At 41.7% G+C, this 26,394-nt stretch overlaps 1 pseudogene; it reads right to left on the reverse strand.

Moving 5' to 3' along the window:
* Positions 1-26,394, reverse strand: part of LOC106582301 (low-density lipoprotein receptor-related protein 1B-like) — a 407,952-nt pseudogene that overhangs the window by 314,198 nt on the left and 67,360 nt on the right.

The raw sequence follows: 26,394 nt of genomic DNA on the forward strand, positions 1-26,394 counted from the left end.
CACCCTGATGAACTCTTTAGTCATATCACAGTTTACCTATTTGTTATGGTTTTGCCTACACCCATAGACCTGCTTTTTAAATTATATGAACAAAAAATACTCAAATTTATTGGGAATGGCAAGCCAGACATAATTAAAAGGGCCTATTTATATAACGAATATGAATTCGGAGGGCAGAAATGATTAAATATTAAAGCATTAGACCTCTCACTAAAGGCATCAGGCATGCAAAAGTTATACTTAAATCCAAAATGGTTCTCTAGTAAATTACTAAGAATGTCTCACCCCATGTTCAAGAATGGCCTTTTTCCCTTCATTCAGATTACAACTGCTCACTTTCGGTTACATTAAAATGAAACAATCTCCAAAATATTGTTATTTTTTAAACAATCCTTACAAAGTTCAACAGTGAAGAGGCAACTCCGGGATGCTGGCCATCTAGGCAGAGTTCCTCTGTCCAGTGTTTGTGTTCTTTTGCCCATCTTAATCTGTTCTTTTTATTGGCCAGTCTGAGATATGGATTTTTCTTTGCAACTCTGCCTAGAAGGCCAGCATCCCGGAGTCGCCTCTTCACTGTTTAAGTTGAGACTGATGTTTTGTGGGTACTATTTAATGAAGCTGTCAGTTGAGGACTTGTGAGGCATATGTTTCTCAAACTAGACACTCTAATGTACTTGTCCTCTTGCTCAGTTGTGCACCGGGCCTCCCACTCCTCTTTCTATTCTGGTTAGAGCCAGTTTGCGCTGTTCTGTGAAGGGAGTAGTACACAGCATTGTATGAGATCTTCAGTTTATTGGCAATTTCTCGCATGGAATAGCCTTCATTTCTCAGAACAAGAATAGACTGAAGAGTTTCAGAAGAAAGTTATTAATGGCCATTTTGAGCCTGTAATCGAACCCACAAATCCTGATGCTCCAGATACTCAACTAGTCTAAAGAAGGCCAGTTTTATTGCTTCTTTAATCAGAACAACAGTTTTCAGCTGTGCTAACATAATTGCAAAAGGGTTCTCTAATGATCAAATAGCCCTTTAAAATGATAAACTTGGATTAGCTAACACAACTTGCCGTTGGAACACAGGAGTGATGGTTGCTGATAATGGGCCTCTATACACCTACATAGACATTCCATTAAAAATCAGTTGTTTCCAGCTACAATAGTCATTTACAACATTAACAATATGTACACTGTATTTCTGATCAATTTGATGTTATTTTGATGGACAACAAATGTGCTATTCTTTCAAAAACAAGGACATTTCTAAGTGACCCCAAACTTTTGAATGGTAGTGTATGTATATAGATATAAATATTTACCCCCCAAATATATGGGGGATTGGAAATGATGCAGACAATTACATTGATGGAAGCAACAATCTCCTATCTAAAATTACATATGGACCATATCAACCTGGCTTGTTAAATAAATGTACAAAATAAAACAAAAAAAGATGGTATTAAGTACTTAAGTACAACCATCAGCCAACCCCTGAAAAAAAGGACATTTGTTTTACAGCAGACGGTAAGACCTTCTGGAATTTCAACAGTAAAACGCTGTAGAATGCAGAGTAAATATACTGCATTTTAGGAATTCTACCAACCTTTTCCTGAAATGCTATAGTAGCTTCTGACCAATTGCCGTCAGTCATGTACTGTAATTAAGAATACAGTACCATACCATATTTTTTGGAGTGCCAAATACCTTTTGAACAATAGTGGGTGCATGGTATTGTTGTTTCTCAGTCATTAACATTTTGAGGCAGGTCTTGTAAGAGGCTGTATTTGTTGCACGTGTTAGTGAGAGTGCTGTAAGATCAGAGTGGCAGCAAATCTCAAACCTTTAACGGTTGAGTGGCTAGCCATGTCGTTTTGATCTGTTTTGCCCTGTTATCACTGTCACTTTAGAAGCCTTTGTCAAAGGTCCTGAACAGTCATTCTGATTTTCATGTAAAAATGCCATTTTAGTGACTAAAATAGCACCCATAATACAGTATTTGTTTTGGATAGAAAGGCAAAAATTGTGAGAATAAGTACTTTATCTCTCATGGCTAACTACCAGGAGGTTTGAAAAGACGGGCTGAGTGGGCGGGGAGCTAATATTCATGAGTTCACCTTGACTGCAGCTCTTAGAAATGCCTACGTCAAGGAACTTGGACACAGTAAGCAGTGTTGCAGTAAAATAATCTCAAGCAAATCTAGGGATACACAAAACAACATTGAAATTGAATCAATGACATCAAAAAAGTTTTGTACATCTCCCGTTTGGCATGTCTCTCATAATGTGGTTCACCGCAGCACTGATGGACGTAATGACTTGACAACTGCATCTGTGTTTTGAACAACCCTTCTCCTTTTGTTCCATGCTGGCTGAAGACCTAGCTAGCCAGTAACTAGCTAACACCAGACACAGATGAAAGAGAAAACATATAAGTATCATTGCCACTTGTAATTATATTTCCTGACACCCTACAGTCACATTTTGGCACCAGTAGAGTAGCTATCTAGCTATATAAACCACGCTCCTCTGTAAACACGCCTCCTACAATGTTGGTTAAAAGGTGGTACTTATTTCAATTAGGTAAGAGAATATCATATGACCATTGGTGTATTAAAATTCATGTTAAGGTGATGTCACCCTATCCACTTAATAATCACACCTCCTGAATCCAAGTGTTTGATATGGGGAGGGGCCCAGTAACTATGATCAAACGTTATCAATGTATAAGCAAAATACATTTTTCATACTTTGGTCATCATACTTTGATCTGGTTTCATCCAAATACCATCCAATTTTATGAAAAACAGGATTTTGACTGTTCATGACCTTTAAAAATGTACATTTGTTGATTGCTAAGCATACAATATGATTATTTCTAGATACATTTGAGAGGAGGTCTAGTTGTGGCCGCAACCGGACTAGATTGTGAACAAGTCTTGGCGGAGTGCATTGCTTGACTGCTGTGAGAGTGATATATATGCACAATATCGTTCGCAAACTGCAGCCCCTCAAATGATTCCTTCTCGAGATCGAGTTTGTGGAGCAGAGGCTGTGTATGTTTTCGTTCTACAAAGCTGTGTCAATTATAACACTCAATAATCAATTAATTGCATTCATTCTTGCACCATGCGATCAATTTTCAGTTCTGTATTTTTCTTCTCTATGCTGCCTGCAGCATGATCTATTTTCCCTCACACACAGAAAGGGAGCACGTATCTGGAGCCGCTGAGCCTGAGGAGCATGTATTAATCCTGCTGTAGAACTCAATGAGCCCAGCAGTGGAAGCTCCTCGGGGGAGGAAGGGTAGGACAATCCTCCTCATTGAAATGAATAAAAAAAAAAAAAAGTAAAACATTAAAAATGTTATAATTTTTAGATAAAACTACACTAAATATAATCACATCACCAAATTATTGAATAAAACACTATTTTGCAAAGAAGGTCTACAGTAGCCTCAACAGCACTCTGTAGGGTAGCGCCATGGTGTAATCGGAGGACAACAAGCTTCCGTCCTCTGGGTACATTGACTTCAATATAAAACCTAGGAGGCTCATGGTTCTCACTCCCTTCCATAGACTTACACAGTAATTATGACAACTTCCAGAGGACGTCCTCCAGCCTTGCAGCATTAACTGACATGTTGTCCCCCCAATCGAAGGATCAGAGAAGTCATCTAGTACTGAAAGCATAAACTACAGCTAGCTAGCACTGCAGTGTATAAAATGTGGCGAGTAGTTGACTCAAAGAGAGAGAAAGACAATAGGTGAACAGTTTTGAACAAATTCATTCATTCCAAAACGAAGGAGACGCTAGAGAGAGAGATTTTGTCATTCTTTTTCACTTTCAGTTTCACTTACTTAGCTAGCAAATGCTGCTAGCCAGTTTAGCCTACTGAAACACCTTGCTCAAACAGAGGGATGCTATGTTAGCTAGCTGGCTATGACTTTCCAACACAACACTGGAACTCTTCCAAATCAAGGTAAGCTTTTAGTATTACTATTTTATTGCCACTGGTGTAACTGCTTGCTGACTGTACACTAACGTTACTGCATGATTTTAACGGGTTTACTAACGCGTTAGTTCTATTAGCTATGCTATGACATTACTTTAGCTAATATGGTGACAACGATGTAGGATGTTTGTAGAGGTTTGGCTTGGATAGGTTTTTTTCGCCTGGTCACATACAGCTGATTTGTTGTGCATTGAAGTCCACAAGAGAAGGGGAGAGAAGGAATACAACGTGGCTGTTATGAGAGTGAACTCGGTTTACTTGGGATCATGGGTGTATTCATTCCACGATTCTGTTGAAAAACGTTTCTTAAACGGAAGCAAGTGGAGCAAAACGGTGATGAACATACCTGAATTTATCCAAAATAAACTGTCGTTTGCAACTGTTGAACTAATAATTACACCCAATATCAGCTAGATGCTGGCAAGAGTGTGCAAGGCGGTATTGAATGTCACTGTCACCTAAATGTTTTCTGTGCACCTACGTTGGAAACTTTAATTCATAGGCTAAGTTGTTGCAACTTCATGATGGGTATAGGGAAAATTTGAGTATCACGTAGTAGCCTAAACCTATCGCTGTCACATTGAGCTGGGTGAATGGAATATGAATGACAGTCATCCAATATGCTGTAATAGAAACAAGACCATGCCCAAGTGGGCTATCATGTTCCTTTTATTGAGGAGTGGCTTCCGTGGTGGAGCACTGCAGAGATGGTGTTCCTTCTGGAAGGTTCTCCCATCTCCACAGAGGAACTCTGGAGCTGTCAGAGTCACCATCGGGATCTTGGTCACCTCCCTGACCAAGGCCCTTCTCCCCTGATTGCTCAGTTTGGCCGGGCGTCCAGCTCTAGGAAAATTATTTAATACATTTTACAATAAGGCTGTAATGTAACAAAATGTGGAAGAAGGGATAGGGTCTGAATACTTTCCGAATGCATTGTATATCATGAAATGTCTTCTTCTTTGCGTGGTTTTCCAGCAGACTAAACGCTTTGTTGCGTTTTGTTGCCTTTCACAGTTTGGAAAGGGCATTGCACATTTGTACACAAGAAAAGGGGAAAAAAACGAATTTGCACCGCCATGTTAACCTATATACAGTACCAGTCAAAAGTTTTGACACACCTATTCAAGGTTTTTCCTATTATTTTGACTATTTTCTACATTGAAAAATAATAATGAAGACATCAAACTATGAAATAACACATATGGAATCATGTAGCAACCAACATTTTTTTAAACAAATCTAAATATATTTTATATTTCATATTCTTCAAAATAGCCACCCTTTTCCTTGATGACAGCTTTGCACACTCTTGGCATTCTCTCAACCAGCTTCATGTTTGGAGAAGTTTTAGCAAATTTATTGAAAATACAGAAATATCTCATTTACACCTCTGAGCCAATACATGTTAGAATCACCTTCGGCAGCGATTACAACTGTGAGTCTTTCTGGGCAGCTAGTGTGCGAGGCCGTATTGAATGTGTCAATGTCTGCCACCTTGATTACTCAAATGGCTCTAGACCTGTGTGCACCTACGTTGTAAACTTTCATTTATAGGCTAGGTTATAGCAACATCATGATGGGTATATGGAAAATGTGAGTATTATGTAGTAGCCTAAACCCATCAATGTTACATTGAGCTGGGTGAATTGAATATGAATGACAGTCATCCAATATGCTGTAATAGAAATGAGACCATGTTCACAAAACATTTTTGCGTCCTCCCTTATTTTAAACAGCACTGACTGCCACTGCCTTTACAGATAATTGTTTATGTAGGGTGCAGAGACGAGGTAGTAATAAAAATAAAATAAAACGTTTTAAACACTATTATTGCACACAGAGTGAGTCCATGCAACTTGTTATATGACTTGTTAAGCAAATTTTTACTCCTGAATATATTTAGGCTTGGCATTACAAAGGGGTTGAATACTTATTGATTCAAGATGTTTCAGCTTTTCATTTTTTAATTTGTAAGCATTTTTAAAAACATAATTCCACTTTGACATTATGGGGAATTGTGTGTAGGCCAGTGACACAAAATGTAAATGTAATAAATGTTTTATTCAGATTGTAAAAAGTCATGGGGTGTGAATACTTTCTGTAGGCACTGTACCACTATCCCCACCACGCCCCAACAGATCCTACACCAGGCCATCGGCCTGAGAGGCTGGAACCCCTTCTCTCAAAACCCCCTGTAGTTTTTCTCCACTAAAATCTCGGATATCCAAAATCTTCTCTGCTGCTGTTACTACCAATTCAAACTTCTGGGATTTCCTTTCCATCTTTAATGACAATAGCAATAAATGCCAAGAAGTCAACCTTACTAAAGCACAAACTGTTCAGGTCACTTTCTACTGGCCAACTACTCACAGGGATCCTTTCAGGCTCCCTCACCCTTTGTCCACCATCCTCTACTTTCCTCACTGACTCAGCATATGACACTTTCTGCACTGCTTTCACCCTGGAAATGTTAATCTGTTTCACTTGTAAAGGACATTTCTGATCCCCAACAACATGGCCACCCCTACCAATGAAACACCACTTTTTCCCCCGAAACTACACAGTCAAAATTGAAGACCAATGTATCATTAACTACAACATTTTCAGTAACGGTTACACAAATATTTGACTTGCTACAACTGTGATATTGTCCTGTGTGGCTCAGTTGGTTGGCACTTGCAATGCCAGGGTTGTGGGTTGATTCCCATTGGGGACAAGTATGGAAATAGTGTCCACTCACTACTGTAAGTTTCACTGGATAAGTGTCTGCTGAAATGTAATTATACATTTTTATTTTATCAACCTTGGTTGAATGCACTGACTGTAAGTTGTTTAGGACAAGAGCGCCAGCTAAATGACCAAAATATATAAATGTAAATATAAAATTGAAAACTTGCAAAGAACACTGGGTAATATGTCGCTGCATGGGCAATTCCAGTAATATACTGTAAAATAGATGATAGTAATATTTTTGTGCTATAAAGTGGATTACCATACAATGGATTACAGTAGCTGTACTGTAAAATAAGTTACAGTAATTTACTGGCTATTTGCTGCCAGTAAGTTATTGTACATTTTACAGGAAATGTTTTACAGTGTAGAAGAAGAAAACAAGTCAATGCTTTATATTTTCTAAACTTGAATTAAACATTAAACCCCTTAATATGTTTTTCATCCTCTACATCTCCCCATCTCATGGCCTCTGAGAAAATATGCTCCTTAAATTTATATTCATGAGCTTATACAACTAATGGTAAACCCATAGTTATCCCTGTACTGCAATCTTTCTCTGCTAAATTAATATTAATGTGTGTGAGCATTAGGTTCAGTTAAGTTTATGGGTAATCATATTCAGTTTATTCCTGGTAGGAAACGAGTCACATTGATTAAAACTGGCAACAGTGTGACTCTCCCCAGCTAGGTGTGCTGCTTTGTTTGCCAGTTATTGGACCATAACATAAATCAAGGCAACGCCAGGTATTGTCTCACCACAAAACTCTCCCAGAGTGTTGAGATGGTTCCCAGTTAAAACCTCAGAGTCCTTAAATCTGTCATTATCCTAACCTGACTATGTCTACTACCACATTCCCTGGTGGAAGATATATTTTTTATTTAACTAGGCAAGTCAGTTAAGAACAAATTCTTATTTACAATGACGGCCTACAGTACACCGGCCAAACCCCGAAGACGCTGGGCCAATTTTGCACCGCACTATGGGACTCCCAATCACAGGCGGTTGTGATACAGCCTGGATTCAAACCAGGGTGTCTATAGTGACCCCTCTAGCACTGAGATGCAGTGCCTTAGACCGCTGCGCCACTCGGGGGAAGATAGATGTGGTCAGTGGTGGAACAAATTAATAGTTCCTCTACTGAAGCTACCGAATGCTGAAAAACAAGTTTAAGATGAAATAGGCCTAATCATATACGGACACCCAGAATGGTTGAACAAAGAACCAACATTGTATCGTCTATGTTTATTAATAGAAATGAAGAATATATGGCATATATGCAGATGATGTTGTTTGTAATACAGTTCTCTTAGTCTCACCTTGTTTGGCTGTGCAGGACATTCTGTCATTCTGTAAGATGTATCCCTCTGTACAGCTGCATCTATATGAGCCGTAGGTGTTCAGGCAGGTTTGGCTACATGCTCCATACACAGCACATTCATCATGATCTGGGCAGAAAGGGAGAGCCATTTCTAACAAATTAGGTGTGCTCAAACATGACCCAAATACATAAAGTATACTTAATGTGGCCCTCACTGTACCACCTTAGAAATGGTTACCACACAACCAAGGAACTTACGTTGGAAAGTCATTGGATCCTGTAGTGTGAAAACTGTCACTTCAGGCACTCTTTTCTACTCTTTATGCTACAGGCATATTCCTAGCCTCGTTTTCATACTGTATGAGCTGTAGCCACCCATGCGAAGCATAAATATATTTATATATACTTAAATAATACTTCATTAATATATTTTAATATATTTACATAGGTCTGTGATAACTATACTTAAGTATATTTAAAATGATCTAAATTGGAACAATTAAAATATATTTAATGTTTTAATGTCCATTTTATTTGTTTTTATTAGCATTTAAGTATATTAAATACATGTTTGTACTTAAGTATATTCTTAGTATATTAGATAAAGAGCAAAACAAATATACTTTGAATACACCTTAATTACATGTTATGTATAGTTATCCTAAATTTGAAGTATACTAAAATGGTATTTTAATTATAATTTAATTACTTTCTTTACAAATAGGCATTTCAGAAATAGTCTCATTCATTAACCACATTTGATGTTGTAATTAGCCATGTAAAGGTTACCTTCACAGACCAAAGAATCTTCTCAACCAATGTTAACATGCTATTTATAAAACAGTTATAGCTGGGGCAGCAACTTACAAATAATATCTATAATAACCGTGCACTAATTGGATTTCACACTTTAGTTGTTCATATTATGGTGATAAATTAACATTTCAATAAAATGTGTAACATGTAATGTGCAATTAAAAGTACCACATCATTGAGTTTGAAAATGAACATCAAAACATTTGAATAAGCTAAATATGAGGAACAATATCATGATCAAAACATCAGCTGCTGAAAAGGATGCTGGGTAATATGCACATTTTTGGCAAATGCATTTTGAACGTATGCAATATGTTGTGGACATTTACGTTAAATATACTTTTTTGAAAGTATACTTCAGTATATTTTCTTGACATACAAAAAAGTATACTATCAGGAAGCACGTTCCTCAGCTGTGCATGTTTCCTTATGTAGAATAAACAATTGTCATCATTGTCAACTGTCTCTGCACTCTTCTGAACTCAAATTCAGAAAGTACTTCAGAACTCATTATTGGCACTGAAACTACAGTGCCTTGCAAAAGTATTCATACCCTTTGGATTTCTTCACATTTTATTGCAACAAAGTGGGATTCAAATGGATTTAATTGTAATTCTACACAACAGACTCTTATGTCAAAGTGTAAGACAATTAGTATTTTTTTTTTTTTTAAGATTGATAGAAATATAATAACTAAAACATAGTCATTGTGTAAGTATTCAGCTTCCTTAGTCAATACATGTTAGAAACACCTTTGGGTTTTCTTGGGTAAGCCTCTAAGGGCGTTGAACACCTGGATTGTACAATATTAACCTATAATTATTTTCATAATTCTTCAAGCTCTGTCAAGACGTTGGGGAACATTGCTAGACAGCAATTTTCAAGTCTTGCCGTAGCTTTTCAAGACATTTTAAGTCAAAACTGTAACTTGGCCACTTGGTCTTCTTGGTAAGCAACCAGTGTAGATTTGGCCTTGTGTTGTAGGTTATTGTCCTGCTGAAAGTTGAATTCCTCTACTAGTGTCTGGTGTAAAGCACACTGATGCAGGTTTTCCTCTAGGATTTTGCCTGTGCTTAGCTCCATCCTGTTTCTTTTTATCCTGAAAAACTCACCAATATGTCAAGCATACACATACCATTATGCAGCCAGCACCATGCTTGGAGGCAGTTAATCAGTGATGTGTTGTGTTGGATTTGCCCCAAACATAAGGCTTTGCATTTAGGCCAAAAAGTGTGCTCCTTCGCCGTGTTTTTTGTTGTTGTTGCAGTATTACTTTAGTGCCTTGTTGCATACAAGATGCATGTTTTGGTAACATCCCATTCCTGTCCTGCAGCTCAGTTCAGAAGGTAGTGTATACATAATCCACAGCGTAATTATTAACTTCACCGTCATTAAAGAGATATTCAATGTCTGATTTGATATTGTTACCTATCTACCAATCAATGCCATTCTTTATGAGGCTTTCGAAAGGCTCCCTGGTCTTTGTAGTTGAATCTGTACTTGAAATTCAATACTTGACTGAGGGAACTTACAGATGTTGTATGTATGGGGAACAGAAGAAGGATTGGTCATTTAAAATCATGCCAACCCGTATTATTTCACAAAGAGTGAGCATCTAACCAAATTGTACTCCTGAACTAATTGAGGCTTGCCTAACCAAATTTGTATTGATCTTACAATTTATTTTATACATCTTCCACTTTGACATTATAGTATTTTGAGAAAATTGTTGACCAAAACAATTCAATGAAATTAATTTTAACTCCACTATGTAACACAATAAAATCTGAAGAAATCAAAGGGGTATAAATACTTTTGCAAGGCACTGTATACTTTTAGTGTACTTAATCTCCATCCGGCACAGCCAGAAGAGGACTGGCTACCTCTCAGAGCCTGGTTCCTCTCTAGGTTTCTTCCTAGGTTCCTCCCTTCTAGGGAGTTTTTCCTAGCCACCATGCTTCTACATCTCCATAGCTCTGCTGATGTAAAAAGGGCTTTATATACACATTTGATTGATTGAACCACTCCACAAATTTCTTGATTACAAACTATACTTTTGGCAAGTCGGTTAGGACATCTACTTTGTGCATGACACAAGTCATTTTTCCAACAGTTGTTTTACAGACAGATAATTTCCCTTATAATTCACTGTATCACAATTCCAGTGGGTCAGACTTTTACATACACTAAGTCGACTGTGCCTTTAAACATCTTGGAAAATTCTAGAAAAATATGTCATGGCTTTAGAGGCTTCTGATAGGCTAATTGACATAATTTGAGTCAATTGGATGTGTACCTGTGGATGTATTTCAAGGCCTACCTTCAAACTCAGTGCCTCTTTGCTTGACAACATGGGAAAATCAAAAGAAATCAGCCAAGACCTCAGAAAAAAATTGTAGACCTCCACAAGTCTGGTTCATCCTTGGGAGCAATTTCCAAACGCCTGAAGGTACCACGTTCATCTGTACAAACAATAGTACGCAAGTATAAACACCATGGGACCACGCAGCCGTCATACCGCTCAGGAAGGAGACGCGTTCTGTCTCCTAGAGATGAACGTACTTTGGTGCGAAAAGTGCAAATCAATCTCAGAACCACAGCAAAGGACCTTGAGAAGATGCTGGAGGAAACAGGTACAAAAGTATCAGTATCCGCAGTAAAACAAGTCCTATATCGACATAACCTGAAAGGTCGCTCAGCAAGGAAGAAGCCACTGCTCCAAAACCGCCATAAAAAAAGCCAGACTATGGTTTGCAACTGCACATGGGGACAAAGATCATACTTTTTGGATAAATGTCCTCTGGTCTGATGAAACAAAAATATAACTTTTTGGCCATAATGACCATCGTTATGTTTGGAGGAAAAAGGGGGAGGCTTGCAAGCCGAAGAACACCATCCCAACCATGAAGCATGGGGGTGGCAGCATCATGTTGTGGGGGTGCTTTGCTGCAGGAGGGACTTGTGCACTTCACAAAATAGATGGCATCATGAGAAGGAAAATTATGTGGATATATTGAAGCAACATCTCAAGACATGAGTCAGGAAGTTAAAGCTTGGTAGCAAATGGGTCTTCCAAATGGACAATGACCCCAAGCATACTTCCAAAGTTGTGGCAAAATGGCTTAAGGACAACAAAGTCAAGGTATTGGAGTGGCCATCACAAAGCCCTGACCTCAATCCTATAGAAAATTTGTGGGCAGAACTGAAAAAGCGTGTGTGAGCAAGGAGGCCTACAAACCTGACTCAGTTACACCAGCTCTGTCAGGAGGAATGGGCCAAAATTCACCCAACGTTTTGTGGGAAGCTTGTGGAAGGCTACCCAAAACGTTTGACCCAAATGAAACAATTTAAATGCAAATCTACCAAATACTAATTGAGTGTATGTAAACTTCTGACCCACTGGGAATGTGATGAAAGAAATAAAAGCTGATAAAAGGATTACATTTTTATGTGTGTTTAAGTTTAATGATAGTGAACATTTAGTATACTTAAAGACTGAAAAACAAATAATAAAAAGTACACTTTTAATAAGTGTATTGAAGGTTTATGATAGTATATTTATAGTAAACTTTAGATATACTAGAAAAGTAGAAGTATATTATAATGTTTTGTATATTTAAGTCTATCATTGCCATCATGAACCAAACATTGGTTACATATCTGACCTGACCTTTGTTATGTCACAGCAGCTGTCAGACTGGACTGGGCTGCTACTTAAGGGGTCTGAGAGAAGAACTCCTTGCCCTGCAGACAGATGGTTCTCATTTCCAACAGGCCTCCTGCCTGCGCTAGTGATTCGAGAAGTTTGGCAGAGGGTGAAGGAGAAAAGAGATAGCGTTAACGATACCTACCTCTGCAGCTTGTCCCATCCTCACTGACCTCAAAGCCGTCAGCGCAGAAACAGAAGGTGCCGTTTCTCGTCATGACACAGCCGTAGCGGCAACGCAGCTCATGGCAGGCTGACAGCAGCTCTGAGAGAGAGAGAGAGAGAGAGAGAGAGAGAGAGAGAGAGAGAAATCAATAGGTGTGTTGCGCAACAGTTACTGTCAGTCTCTGGGAAATGCCGAACAGAAATACACTGTAAACTGATATTAGTAGATATGCTCTCTGCAGACAGCCTTTTTATAATCTCAGAGAAAACATGGAAACTAATAGAGGAGAAGAAAAAGGATCAAAGTACATTCGTTTTCCATTTACAGACTAAACCTGCATGTACTGTGCTGCACTCAATTATACTAATAATTGAAGCAGAGTACCCTAAGTTTATTGTAGTCGTCAAGGATGACAGCTGATGTCAGTCGTGACCAGTGCTACCAATGAAAAACTTGAATTTAGAACCCTGCTCACAGTACAGAACAGATACTAGAAGCAAGAACGACCCATAGAGCCTATATCTCCTTTTTCTGTAGCGTGAGGCAGCTTGATGTACAAGTACATCCCCATGACAGGCCGGGATGCTAGTCTATCGCAAGCAAAGCAGTCTAAAATTACTTTGTGGGACTTACAACAAAGGAGACATCAGTCTTGTATTCTAGCACACTTCTAGTACACCTTGTATTGTAGTACAATGACAGAAGTTCTGAGAGGTGTAACTTCTCTTGTCCGAAGCTGCTAGAGTTCATTCTATTGTTAGGATGTTCTCTGTGTTACACCATTCTCTGTATAGAACAGAACAAAAGACTGGCAATTTAAGGCTTGACAGACGTTCAATGGAATAAGTGACAGATAGAAAAGAATGAGCTTCAAAAATAGAGAAAAAAGGTTTTAACTGTTGAAATATGGATATGCCGCCCCTGAACATTAATTACTGTCAAATAGAAACCGTGAGGATGAAGGCTGTTAAAAGGCTGTTCATTGATTTGACTTGTTTTCTTCTATTACCAACAACAGAGCACTAGTTGGTGTTTAAAACAATCTGGGAACCTTGTGGCAGAACCAAGCAAACTCCTGACAGCATTATGCTTAGACAGGAAGACATCGGTGAGCTCAGACAATAACCAATAACCAAAGCCTCAGAACATCACTATCTATGGAGTGAAAGAGAGAGCCAACAGAACAGAAATAAATAGATTCATATTGGTCTTGTTTTTAGGAATTAAAATGCATTTATAAACTGACAACCGTGGTATATCTAACCGTATACCACGGGTATGACGAAACATTTATTTTGACTGCTCTAATTACATTGGTAACCAGTTTATAATAGCAATAAGGCACCTCGGGGGTTTGTGGTATATGGCCAATATACCACGGCTAATGTCACGACTCCCGCCGAAGTCGACCCCTCTCCTTGTTCGGGCGACATTCGGCGGTCGACGTCACCGGCTTACTAGTTGCCACCGATCGATGTTTCACTGTTCGTTTGGTTTTTTCTTTATTGTGTACACCTGTTTTGAGTTTCCCTAATTATGTTCATTATTTAAACCTCTGCATTTCCTGTTTGTCTTGTCGGTGATTGTTTGTCTGTTTTGTGTAGTTGGAGGTGTTTCTCCTAACTATGTAATTTTTATGAGAAGATGGATTGATACATTTTAGTAAACACGTTTTGTTTACCTTCATCCCTGTGTCCTGCGCCTGACTCCTCCACTTCTCTAAGAAAATCCGTTACAGAATCACCGACCACAAATGGAGTCAGCAGGAGCAGCCAGTTCTCCTAGTCATCTAGAGGAGTACGTTCAGCAGCAGGCTAAAATGATCCAGGATCTAATGACGGCCATGGATTGCGTGCTGCTGACCATGGAGAGAGTGGAGAGAAAAGGTTGTCCCGTCGACCCAGCCACACCACCACCCGGCACAACTCTGGATCCTATCCAACCGCCGTCTGGATCCGGTGGGATTCGGCTCTCGCTCCCGGGAGCGTATGACGGAGCAGCTGCCGGGTGTCAGGGGTTCCTACTCCAGCTAGAGCTCTACCTGGCGGCTGTCCAGCCGCCGCCCTCGGGACGCGAAAGAGTGAGCGCCCTCATCTCCTGTTTGACTGGTAAAGCCCTAGAGTGGGCCAACGCTATCTGGGAGGTGGAAGACCCGACTCGGGAAAACTACGAGGACTTCTCCCGCCGCTTTCGGGCAGTGTTTGATCATCCACCAGAAGGAAAAGCGGCGGGAGAGCGCTTGTTCCATTTAAAGCAGGAGATGAGGAGCGCTCGGGAGTTTGCACTGGATTTTAGAACTCTGGCGGCTGGTGCAGGATGGAATGAGCGGGCCCTGATCGATCACTACAGGTGTGGTTTGCGAGAGGACGTTCGTAGGGAGCTAGCCTGCAGGGACACCACCATCCACCTGGACCAGCTGATGGACTTATCTATCCAGCTGGATAACCTGCTGGCCTCCCGCGGACGTCCGGATCGGGGTCCGTTGGTTCCATCCTCCAGTCCCTTAGACCCAACACCAATGGAGTTGGGCGGGGCTGGTACTAGGGAGACCGGAGGGGAAACCGTTCCATGCACCAGAGGTGACCGCAGAGGACACACTGCTGGTCGGTGCTGGGGAGGTTTTCCAGGTAATCGAGGTGGTAGGCGGAACACTGGTGGTTCATCTCAGGTGAGTAGGCACACAACTCACCCAGTCTCCCCTGTTGCTCACATGTGGTTATCTATAAGATTTCCAGAGTTTTCCCCGCATTCCCAGCATAAGGCGCTAGTAGATTCAGGCGCAGCTGGGAACTTTATAGATCGGTCTTTGGCCAATAGATTAGGGATTCCTATTGTTCCCGTTGATGTTCCCTTCCCTATCCATGCCCTAGATAGTTGTCCTTTGGGGTCTGGGCTGATTAGGGAGGTCACAGTTCCCATTGCTATGGTGACGCAGGAGAGTCATGAAGAGAGTATTAGTCTCTTTCTGATTGACGCTCCTGCGTTACCCGTTGTATTGGGGCTTCCCTGGTTGGCTTCTCATGATCCTCTTATTTCGTGGCAACAGAGGGTTCTCAAGGGATGGTCCTGTCAGTGTTCAGGGAGGTGTTTAGGTGTTTCCTTAGGTGCCACTACGGTGGAGAGTCCAAACCAGGTTTCCACCATGCACATTCCCCCCGAATATGCCGATTTGGCAATCGCCTTCTGTAAAAGGAATGCGACTCAATTACCACCCCATCGACCGGGGGATTGTGCGATAAATCTCCTGGAGGGTGCTGCACTTCCCAGGAGTAACGTGTATCCTCTGTCACAGGAGGAGACGGCGGCTATGGAAACATATGTCGCTGAATCTCTGGGACAGGGATACATTCGGCCCTCCATTTCACCTGTCTCCTCAAGCTTCTTTTTTGTGAAGAAGAAGGATGGAGGTTTACGCCCGTGCATTGACTATCGAGGTTTGAACCAGATCACTGTGAAATACAGTTACCCGCTACCTCTGATCGCCAGTATGACAGAGTCATTGCTCGGGGCGCGCTTCTTCACAAAATTGGACCACAGGAGCGCGTACAATCTGGTGCGTATCAGGGGAGGGGATGAGTGGAAGACGGCATTTATCACTACATCTGGGCACTATGAGTACCTCGTCATGCCGTATGGGTTAATGAATGCTCCATCCGTCTTCCAATCATTTGTGGATGAGATCTTCAGGGACCTGCACGGGCTGGGTGTAGTGGTGTATATAGATGATATTCTCATATACTCCACCACCCGCGCTGAGCATGTGTCCCTTGTGCGTACTGTGCTTGGTCGACTGTTGGAGCATGACCTTTATGTCAAGGCAGAGAAATGTCTGTTCTTTCAACAATCCGTCTCCTTCCTTGGGTACCGTTTGTCCGCGTCAGGGGTGGAGATGGAGACTGACCGCATTTCAGCCGTGCGTAATTGGCCGACTCCAACCACGGTAAAGGAGGTGCAGCGGTTTTTAGGGTTTGCCAAATACTACCGGAGGTTTATCCGGGGCTTTGGCCAGGTGGCGGCCCCCATTACCTCCTTACTGAAGGGGGGACCGGTGCGGTTGCGGTGGTCGGCTGAGGCGGACAGAGCTTTTGGTAACCTGAAGGCTCTGTTTACCACGGCTCCAGTGCTGGCGCATCCTGATCCCTCCTTAGCGTTCATAGTTGAGGTGGATGGATGCATCCGAGGCTGGAATAGGGGCTGTGCTATCTCAGCGCTCGGGTAACCCACCAAAACTCCGCCCCTGTGCTTTCTTTTCGAAGAAGCTCAGCCCGGCGGAGCGAAACTATGACGTGGGGGATAGGGAGTTGTTAGCTGTTGTCGGGGCTCTGAAAGCGTGGAGACATTGGCTTGAGGGGGCTAGACACCCTTTCCTCATTTGGACTGACCACCGAAATCTGGAGTATATTCGGGCAGCGAGGAGACTGAACCCTCGCCAGGCTAGGTGGGCTATGTTTTTCACACGCTTTTCTTTCACTCTTTCTTATAAACCAGGTTCCCAGAACGTCAAGGCAGATGCACTGTCCCGGCTGTATGATACAGAGGAGCGGTCCACAGAGCCCACTCCCATAATTCCAGCCTCATGCCTGGTGGCACCGGTGGTATGGGAGGTGGACGCGGACATCGAACGGGCGTCACGTGCAGAACCCACTCCCTCCCAGTGTCCCGTTGGGCGCGTGTACGTGCCGTTTGATGTTCGCGATCGTTTGATCTGTTGGGCCCACACATCACCCTCCTCTGGTCATCCTGGTATACGTCGGACGGGCGCTGCCTTACGGGGAAGTACTGGTGGCCCACGTTAGCCAAGGACGTGAGGGTTTATGTCTCCTCCTGTTCGGTATGCGCACAGTGCAAGGCACCTAGACATCTGCCCTCTTCACGACTGTCTTGGTGTGTTTGGACAATTCTAGATTGTTGTTGATGTGGACACCAAGGAACTTGAAGCTCTCAACCTGCTCCACTATAGCCTCCTCGATGAGAATGGGTGTGTGCTCGGTCCTCCTTTTCCTGTAGTCCACAATCATCTCACTTGTCTTGGTTACGTTGAGGGATAGGTTGTTATTCTGGCACCACCCGGCAGGTCTCTGACGTCCTCAATATAGGCTCGTCGTTTCGTTGTCGGTGATCAGGCCTACCACTGTTGTGTCGTCTGTAAACTTAATGATGGTGTTGGAGTCATGCCTGGCCATGCAGTCGTGGGTGAACAGAGAGTACAGGAGGGGACTGAGCACTCACCCCTTGGGGGGCTCCAGTGTTGAGGATCAGCGTGGCAGATGTGTTGCTACCTACCATTACCATCTTGGGGCGGCCCGTCAGGAAGTCCAGGATCAAGTTGCAGAGCGAGGTGTTTAGTCCCAGGATCCATAGCTTAGGGATGAGCTTTGAGGGTACTATGGTGTTGAACGCTGAGCTGTAGTCAATGAATAGCATTCTTACATAAGTGTTCCTTTTGTCCAGGTGGGAAAGGGCAGTGTGGAGTGCAATAGAGATTGCATCATCTGTGGATCTGTTTGGGCAGTATGCAAATTGGTGGGTCTAGAGTTTCTGGTATAATGGTGTTGATGTGAGCCAATACCAACATTTCAAAGCACTTCATCAATCTACACACAATACCCCATAATTACAAACTAAAAACGGGTTGTATTTGGGGAGTTTCTCCCATTCTTCTCTGCAGATCCTCTCAAGCTCTGTCAGGTTGGATGGGGAGCGTTGCTGCACAGCTATTTTCAGGTCTCTCCAGAGATGTTAGATGGCTGTGGCTGGGCTACTCAAGGACATTCAGTGACTTGTCCCAAAGCCACTCCTGCATTGTCTTGGTTGTGTGCTTAGGGTCGTTGTCCTGTTGGAAGGTGAACCTTAGCCCCTGTCTGAGGTCTTGAGCGCCCCGGAGCAGGTTTTCATCAAGGATCTCTCTGTACTTTGCTCCGTTAATCTTTCTCTCGATCCTGACTAGTCTCCCAGTCCCTGCCACTGGAAAACATCCCCACAGCATGATGCTCCTGCCACCGTGCTTCAACGTAGGGATGGTGCCAGGTTTCTGGTACCCTTCCCCAGATCTGAGCCTTGACACAATCCTGTCTTGGAGCTCTACAGACAATTCCGTTGACCTCATTGCTTGGTTTTTGCTCTGACATGTACTGTCAACTGTGGGACCTTATATAGACAGGTGTGTGCCTTTCCAAATCATGTCCACTCAATTAAATTTACCACAGGTGGACATGATGTAGAAACATCTCAAAGATGATCACTGGAAACAGGATGCACCTGATCTCAATTTAGAGTCTATAATCTATATGTCACGTCCTGGCCAGTATAAGGGTTAATTGTTATTGTAGTTTGGTCAGGACGTGGCAGAGGGTGTTTGTTTTATGTGGTTCGGGGTGGTGTTTTGGTAAAAGGGTGTTTGATTTAGTATTTCCGGGTTTTTGGTTTATGGTCTATGTTTATGTATTTCTATGTGTAGTCTAGTAAGTGTGTTTCTATGTAGAGTTAATTGGGGTGGACTTCCAATTGAAGGCAGCTGTGTGGTGTTGCCTTTGATTGGAAGTCCTATATTAGTTGGGTGTTTGTCTGTGTGTTTGTGGGAGATTGTTCTGTGTTTAGCCTTGTGCCTTGCCAGACTGTCTGTATATCGTTCATTCACTTGTTTTGTTATTTTGGTGTTCATTTTGGGAAGTTAATAAACGTCAAGATGAGCGCACACATACCTGCTGCGTTTTGGTCCTCCATTACCGACGAAAACCGTGACACTATATGTAAATAAGGTATTTCTGTTTTATATTTTTTATAAAAACATTTGCAAAACTTTTGAAAAACCTGTTTCGCTTTGTCATTATGGGGTATTGTGTGTAGATTGATGAGGGAAAAAATTATATAATCAATTTTAGAATATGGCTGTAACGTAACAGAAAAGTCAAAGGGTGTGAATATTTTCCAAATGTACTGTATTTAACTGGCAAGAGCTGTATTTGACACAGACCATGTCATTTATGTAACAAAGACATACTTTGTTGAAATAGCTCAAATGCACCAAGCTGTCTGTGTATTTTGTGGTGCATGTACTCTGTAAAGCCCACCCGCTAGTATTGTTTCTCTTGATCCTGTCTTCTATGCCCAGTAAGATTCAGGCGTTATCGTTCAGGATGTGTTAACTGGCATGCTTCCCTGTTTTGTGGGAAGAGAACATGCAAAACGACTAGACGCTGGGCCCAAAGATATCCAAACCAAAGCTAATCCGCATATCTCCTAGCAGACACCAGACCATCTATTTCACTCCCAGACAAAAGGCTGGGTAAGGAGAGATGCCTGCCTTTTGCTCTGTTGCTAAATCAACTGCCAAACCTTGGGTACCACCTTAAATGTAGCATTCATAAAGCCTTCATGTGCATGACAGTTATAATGTCCTTCATATGTTTTTATATATTTTGAGTGCATCATTGAGCAGTCACCTCTAATCACCTCTAGAGATGTTCTATGGCTGACTGGAGGTTTGTTTGCGCAATCACAGGTAAAATCTATTTTTTTTTAAATAGCATTCGTTTCACTTATGCATCAGGGACTAACTACTGTAGCGGAGCAGCTACAGAGAGATGCAACGCAGATGATAAGTGCATCGCTACGCCCATAGGGAGACAGAGTGCAGAGCAATATAATATTTATTTTGTGATTTTAAAGCTCAGACATAGAAGCGGATAAATAGACTATGTACTTGGCCAACTGGAAGGACATGCTTTCAGGTGTTCTCATTTCATTTTAAATGTGTAGTTCATAATTTAGAGAACAATGCTGGAGATATTGAATTAATGTTATAGACATTGCAATCAAATTAACATTAACATCTTATACTGTTTGTCCAATGTTGCACAAGCATTTGATTTTATGTGATATAGGTAAGATAGAGGCTTGGTTGGAGATAACTAAGGTCAGGACAAGATATGATTCCATATGGAAGCTTTTCGAAAATAAACATTCATGGGACCAGTGCCCTTAGCTAACTACCAGCTCCATTGCTAACAAGTATAGCTGGTCCCATTGTTGCAAAGAGCTTTAGGATATTAGAATCCTCTTTTCTTAACCTTGTAATTTTCAACCTAGGATAGAGGGAGGGTAGGTAATGACATCCTGAGCTAAAAATTCACAGAGTAGACCAAATAGCATTTCATTTATTGGTAACAAGGGGAAGGGTTTGTAATTATGATATTTATCATTATTTAATAATTTGTAAATGCATTATAAACATTAATAAATTGCTCAAAATAGTGCGATTTCCAGTCCTTACCAAATAGTGAGCCACTATTTACCTCCAGCTATTAACCATTTTATAAATGCACTTTCAAATGCTTATAATATTGAACCCTTATGTACTGTATGTAACCTTTATTTAACTAGGCAAGTAAGTTAAGAACAAATTCTTATTTACAATGACAGCATACACTGGCCAATCCCGGACAACGCTGGGCCAATTGTGCGCCGCCCTATGGGACTCCCAATCACGGTCGGTTGTGATACAGCCTGGAATCGACCCAGGGTGCCTGTAGTGACCCCTCAAGCACTGAGATGCAGCACCTTAGACCACTGCGCCACTCGGGTGCCCACCATGTAACTTTATTTTCAATGCTTGCACAGTTAAACAATTGTTATTTTCTAATTTCCTCATCAGGAACAGAAATGGTTGATTTTCAGACCAATGGTCAGCTCCCACAATGTACTTTTGCCCCACGTTTTGAAACCCTTATGATGCATTGGTAAATTTACTGTATAGATAGTCATGTCCAATCAATTGAATTTACCACAGGTGGACTCCAATTAACTTGTAGAAATATCTCAAGGATGATCAATGGAAACAGGATGCACCTAAGCTCACTTTCGAGTCTCATATCAAATGGTCTGAATACTTATGTAAATAAGGTATTAAGGATATTTATTTTTTATACATTTGCAAAAATGTTTAAAAACTTGTTTTTGCTTAGTTATTATGGACTATTGTGTGTAGATTGATGAGGAAAAATAAAAATATATATGTTTTTAGAATAAGGCTGTAACGTAACAAAATGTGGAAAAAGGGAAGGCGTCTGAATACTTTCCGAATGCACTTTATTTATTCTAGGAATGAAAGCCTCATCAGAAGATGAGAGGGGATGGCTGCCATTTTACGTGCTCTTAACCAATTGTGCTATTTTGTTAGTATTTTCGAGTTGTTTGTAACTTATTTTTTTACTTATTTTGTACATAATGTTGCTGCTACCGTCTCTTATGACTGAAAATAATGTCTGGACATCAGAAAAGCAATTACTCACCTCGAACTGGACAAAGATTTTTTTCTTTAACGAGTCCGACGCAAAGGATATACTGCTATCTCGGGAACAGGCCCAAATCCCCATCATTTGCGTGAATAAAAGACTGAGAAAAGGGGGGCAGAGGTCGGCGGCCTTCTGAGAATTCGTAGGCGAGTGAGTAAACCCCCACTGCAATCCGTTCTATTGGCCAACGTGCAATCATTAGAAAACAAAATGGATAATCTACGATCAAGATTATTCTACCAATGGGACATTAAAAACTGTAATATCTTATGTTTCACCGAGTCTTGGCTGAACGACGACACGGAAAATATAGAGCTGGCGGGATTTTCCATGCATCGACAGGACAGAGAAGCTACGTCTGGTAACACGAGGGGCGGCGATGTGTGTCTATTTGTCAATAACAGCTGGTGCGCGATGTCTAATCTTAAAAAAGTCTTGAGTTATTGCACACCTGAGGTAGAGTACCTTATGATAAGCTGTAGACCACACTATCTACCAAGAGAGTTCTCATATATATTGTTCGTAGCAGTCTATTTACCACCACAAACTGATGCTGGCACTAAGACTGCACTCAACCAGCTGTATAAGGCCATAAGTAAACAAGAAAATGCTCATCCAGAAGCGGCGCTCCTGGTGGCCGTGGACTTTCATGCAGGCAAGCTTAAATCCATTTTACCTCATTTCTACCAGCATGTCATATGTGCAACCAGAAGAAAAAAACTTAAACCACATTTACTCCACACACAGAGACGCATACAAAGCTCTCCCTCGCCCTCCATTTGGAAAATCAGACCATAATTCTATCCTCCTGATTCCTGCTACCAAACAAAAGCTATAGCAGGAAGTACGAGTTACTCGCTCAATACGGAAGTGGTCAGATGACACGGATGCTACTCTACAGGACTGTTTTGCTAGCACAGACTGGAATATGTTCTGAGATTCATCCAATGGCATTGAGGAGTATACCTCCTCAGTCATCGGCTTCATCAATAAGTGCATCGACGACGTCGTCCCCACAGTGACCATACGTACATATCCCAACCAGAAGCCATGGATTACAGGCAACATCAACATCGAGCTAAAGGCTAAGCTGACAATTTCAAGGAGCGAGACACTAATCCGGACGCTTATAAGAAATCTCATTATGACCTCAGATGAACCATCAAACAAGAAAACCGTCAATACAGGATTAAAATTGAATCCTACTACACTGGCTCTGACGCTTGTCGGATGTGGCAGAGCTTGAAAACTATTACGGACTACAAAGGGAAACCCAGCTGCGAGCTGCCCAGTGACGTGAGCCTACCAGATGAGCTAAATGCCTTTCATGCTCGCTTCGAGGCAAGCAACACTGAAGAATGAATGAGAGCACCAGCTGTTCTGGACGACTATGTGATAACGCTCTCAGTAGCCAATGTGAGCAAGACCTTTAAACAGGTCAACCTTCACAAAGCCACGGGGCCAGACAGATTACCATGACGTGTACTCAAAGAATTCGCGGGCTAATTGCAAGTGTCTTCATTGACATATTCAACCTCTCCCTGACGGAGTCTGTAATACCTACATGTTTCAAGCAGACCACCATAGTCCCTGTGCCCATGGAAGTGAAGGTAACCTGCCTAAATGATTACTGCCCCGTAGCAATCACGTCGGTAGCCATGAAGTGCTTTGAAAGGCTGGTCATGGCTTACATCAACAGCATCATCCCGAATACCCTAGACCCACTCCAATTCGCATACCGCTCCAACAGATCCACAGATGACACAATCTCAATCACACTCCACACTGCCCTTTCCCACCTGGAGAAAAGGAACACCTATGTGAGAATGCTGTTCATTGACTACAGCTCAGCGTTCACCACCAAAGTGATCACAAAGCTCATCACTAAGCTAAGGACCGTGGGAATAAACACCTCCCTCTGCAACTGGATCCTGGACTTCCTGATGGGCCGCTCCAGGTGGTAAGGGTAGGCAACAACACATCTGCCACGCTGATCCTCAATACTGTGGCCCCTCAGGGTTGTGTGCTTAATCCCCTCCTGTACTCCCTGTTCGCCCACGACTGCGTGGCCAAACACGACTCCAACACCATCATTAAGTTTGCTGATAACACAAGAGTGGTAGGCCTGATCAAATCAAAGTTTATTTGTCACATGCGCCAAATACAACAGGTGTAGACCTTACAGTGAAATGCTTACTTACAGGCTCTAACCAACAGTGTAATTAAAAAAAAAAAGTATTGAGTGAACAATAGGTAAGTAAAGAAATAATAACAACAGTAGCGAGGCTATATACAGTAGCGAGGCTATATACAGGCACCAGTTAGTCTGGCTGATTGAGGTAGTATGTACATGTAGATATGGTTAAAGTGACTATGCATATATGATAAACAGAGAGTAGCAGTAGTGTTAAAGAGGGGTTGGCGGGTGGTGGGTGGCGGGTGGCGGGACACAATGCAGGTAGCTCGGGTAATAACTATTGTTCAACTGTGCAACTATTGAAAATAAGGTTAATATTGGCTCACTATTTGGAAAACACTGTCCAGTTACTGCACTATTTTGAACAATGCAATATTAACTGTTTATGAATGGTATATAATGTATTTACAAACAATTAAATAATCATTAATAACATAATTATAACCCGTTTATAAAACCTTTACAAATGTAACCTTATTGTAAAGGGTTACCTTTTTATCTAAGGAAAGATAAACCCATCATCCACCTGAAAACACAGTGACTGAGCTAACCGCTAACCTAAACCGGCTCTGAACTAACAACTTGCCCGGCTCTGAGCTAACTGCTAACCTAACCTGGCTCTGAGCTCTGAGCAAACCACTAACTCAGCATTTCCCAAATTCGGTCCCGGGAACCCCAAGGGGTGCAACTATTGGTTGTTGCCCTAGTACTACACAGCTGATTAAAATAATGAAAGCTTGATGGTTAAATAAATGAGGAGTTCATTATTTGAATCAGCTGTGTAGCGCTACAGCAAAAACCAAAACGTGCACCCAATGGGGTCCCCAGGAAACCCTGCGCTAACCTAACCGGCTCTGAGCTAACACCACACGAGTCCACACAGATGGCCAGGTATGGCCTGCATAGTGATCACTGTGGCACTGGATCCTGTGCCAGCACAAACATGGCTGGTGCTGCTTCACCACGGAGCTAAAAAATGGGCAGGCCAGACTAACAGTGATCTCCCCCCATCTGGACTCATTATAGGCTTTCCTTCTGGGATATGCGTAGCCTTTGTATCTGGGAAGGCCGGCCCTTTAACCAGCATCTCCATTCCCCTACCCAGCCTCCCACGTTAGCTCTCAAGGCCTCCAATTAATGTGAGACCAAATTAAGATGCTGACCCAACACAGTAGCCAGGGCCGTCTCCAGCCTGTAGGAGCTTTAATAAGCATGGCATGGCGTGGATCTCCCCTGCTCCCGTATTAAACCACTAACCCATCCTGCTCTCTAATCACTGTGGGTGTCCTCTGAGTGGGTAAGCAGAGTAACAAGGTTCAAACATTCAAATGGACCAGAAGTTGCAGTAAATTGTCTCCCCTGGTATGATTACAATCAGGCAAGATTTTTGATAAGATACTATGCAATTGTCTGAAGAAGAGACGTTACAAAGCACACCAAGCAATTGTCTGTAGAAGAGAAGAACAATTATTTTTCTTGAAGTGATCTTAAAAGTTATGAAGTTATCCAAGTAGCTTTAAGTGTGTCAGCTTTGATGTGACATAGAACTGTCTAGATCCTGACAGTGTAAATAGTCATAAAAAATGTGCGATACATGAACACGTACATGTTAGTTTGAAGACATATAATCCCATAGCTCAGGAATCAGGCTCAAATGGGACAGGAAATATTGTTAATCCCTCAAAGCACAATTTTCTGAGGGATTTCAGAAACTGGTACTCCACAACTTTTCTGACATGCCCTTAAATATTAGAAGAAATCTCCTGTGTGTGTGAGTGTCAGAATGTGAATCTAACCCCACACATTGTTTTTTCAGAATCCACTCGTGAGGAGGAAAATCCTACATAATAGGATTTGATCTCACCAGATTGTCTAAGCCATTAGGGAGAGTAATGATATGACTGACAATCTCACCAGACTGCGAATAAACAAAGTGAGATGCATCAAATATTGATTGTGAGAGTCTGTCATTGTTTATATGACGTGTGTGTGTGTGCACGTAGCCGTGTGTGTGCGCCTGGCATGCAGCTAAACTGGCAAAACACAGAACATAAGTGAAATGTGTAACTTGTCAAAGAGTTGGACTTAAAAGTTTGGTATCCACATCTTCAGTAAACGAAACATTCATGGCCTTATTCTTTTATCATATGCCTTCA

This window comes from Salmo salar, chromosome ssa21, assembly GCF_905237065.1.
Source record: "Salmo salar chromosome ssa21, Ssal_v3.1, whole genome shotgun sequence".
In the NCBI taxonomy this organism is placed as follows: Eukaryota; Metazoa; Chordata; class Actinopteri; order Salmoniformes; family Salmonidae; genus Salmo; species Salmo salar.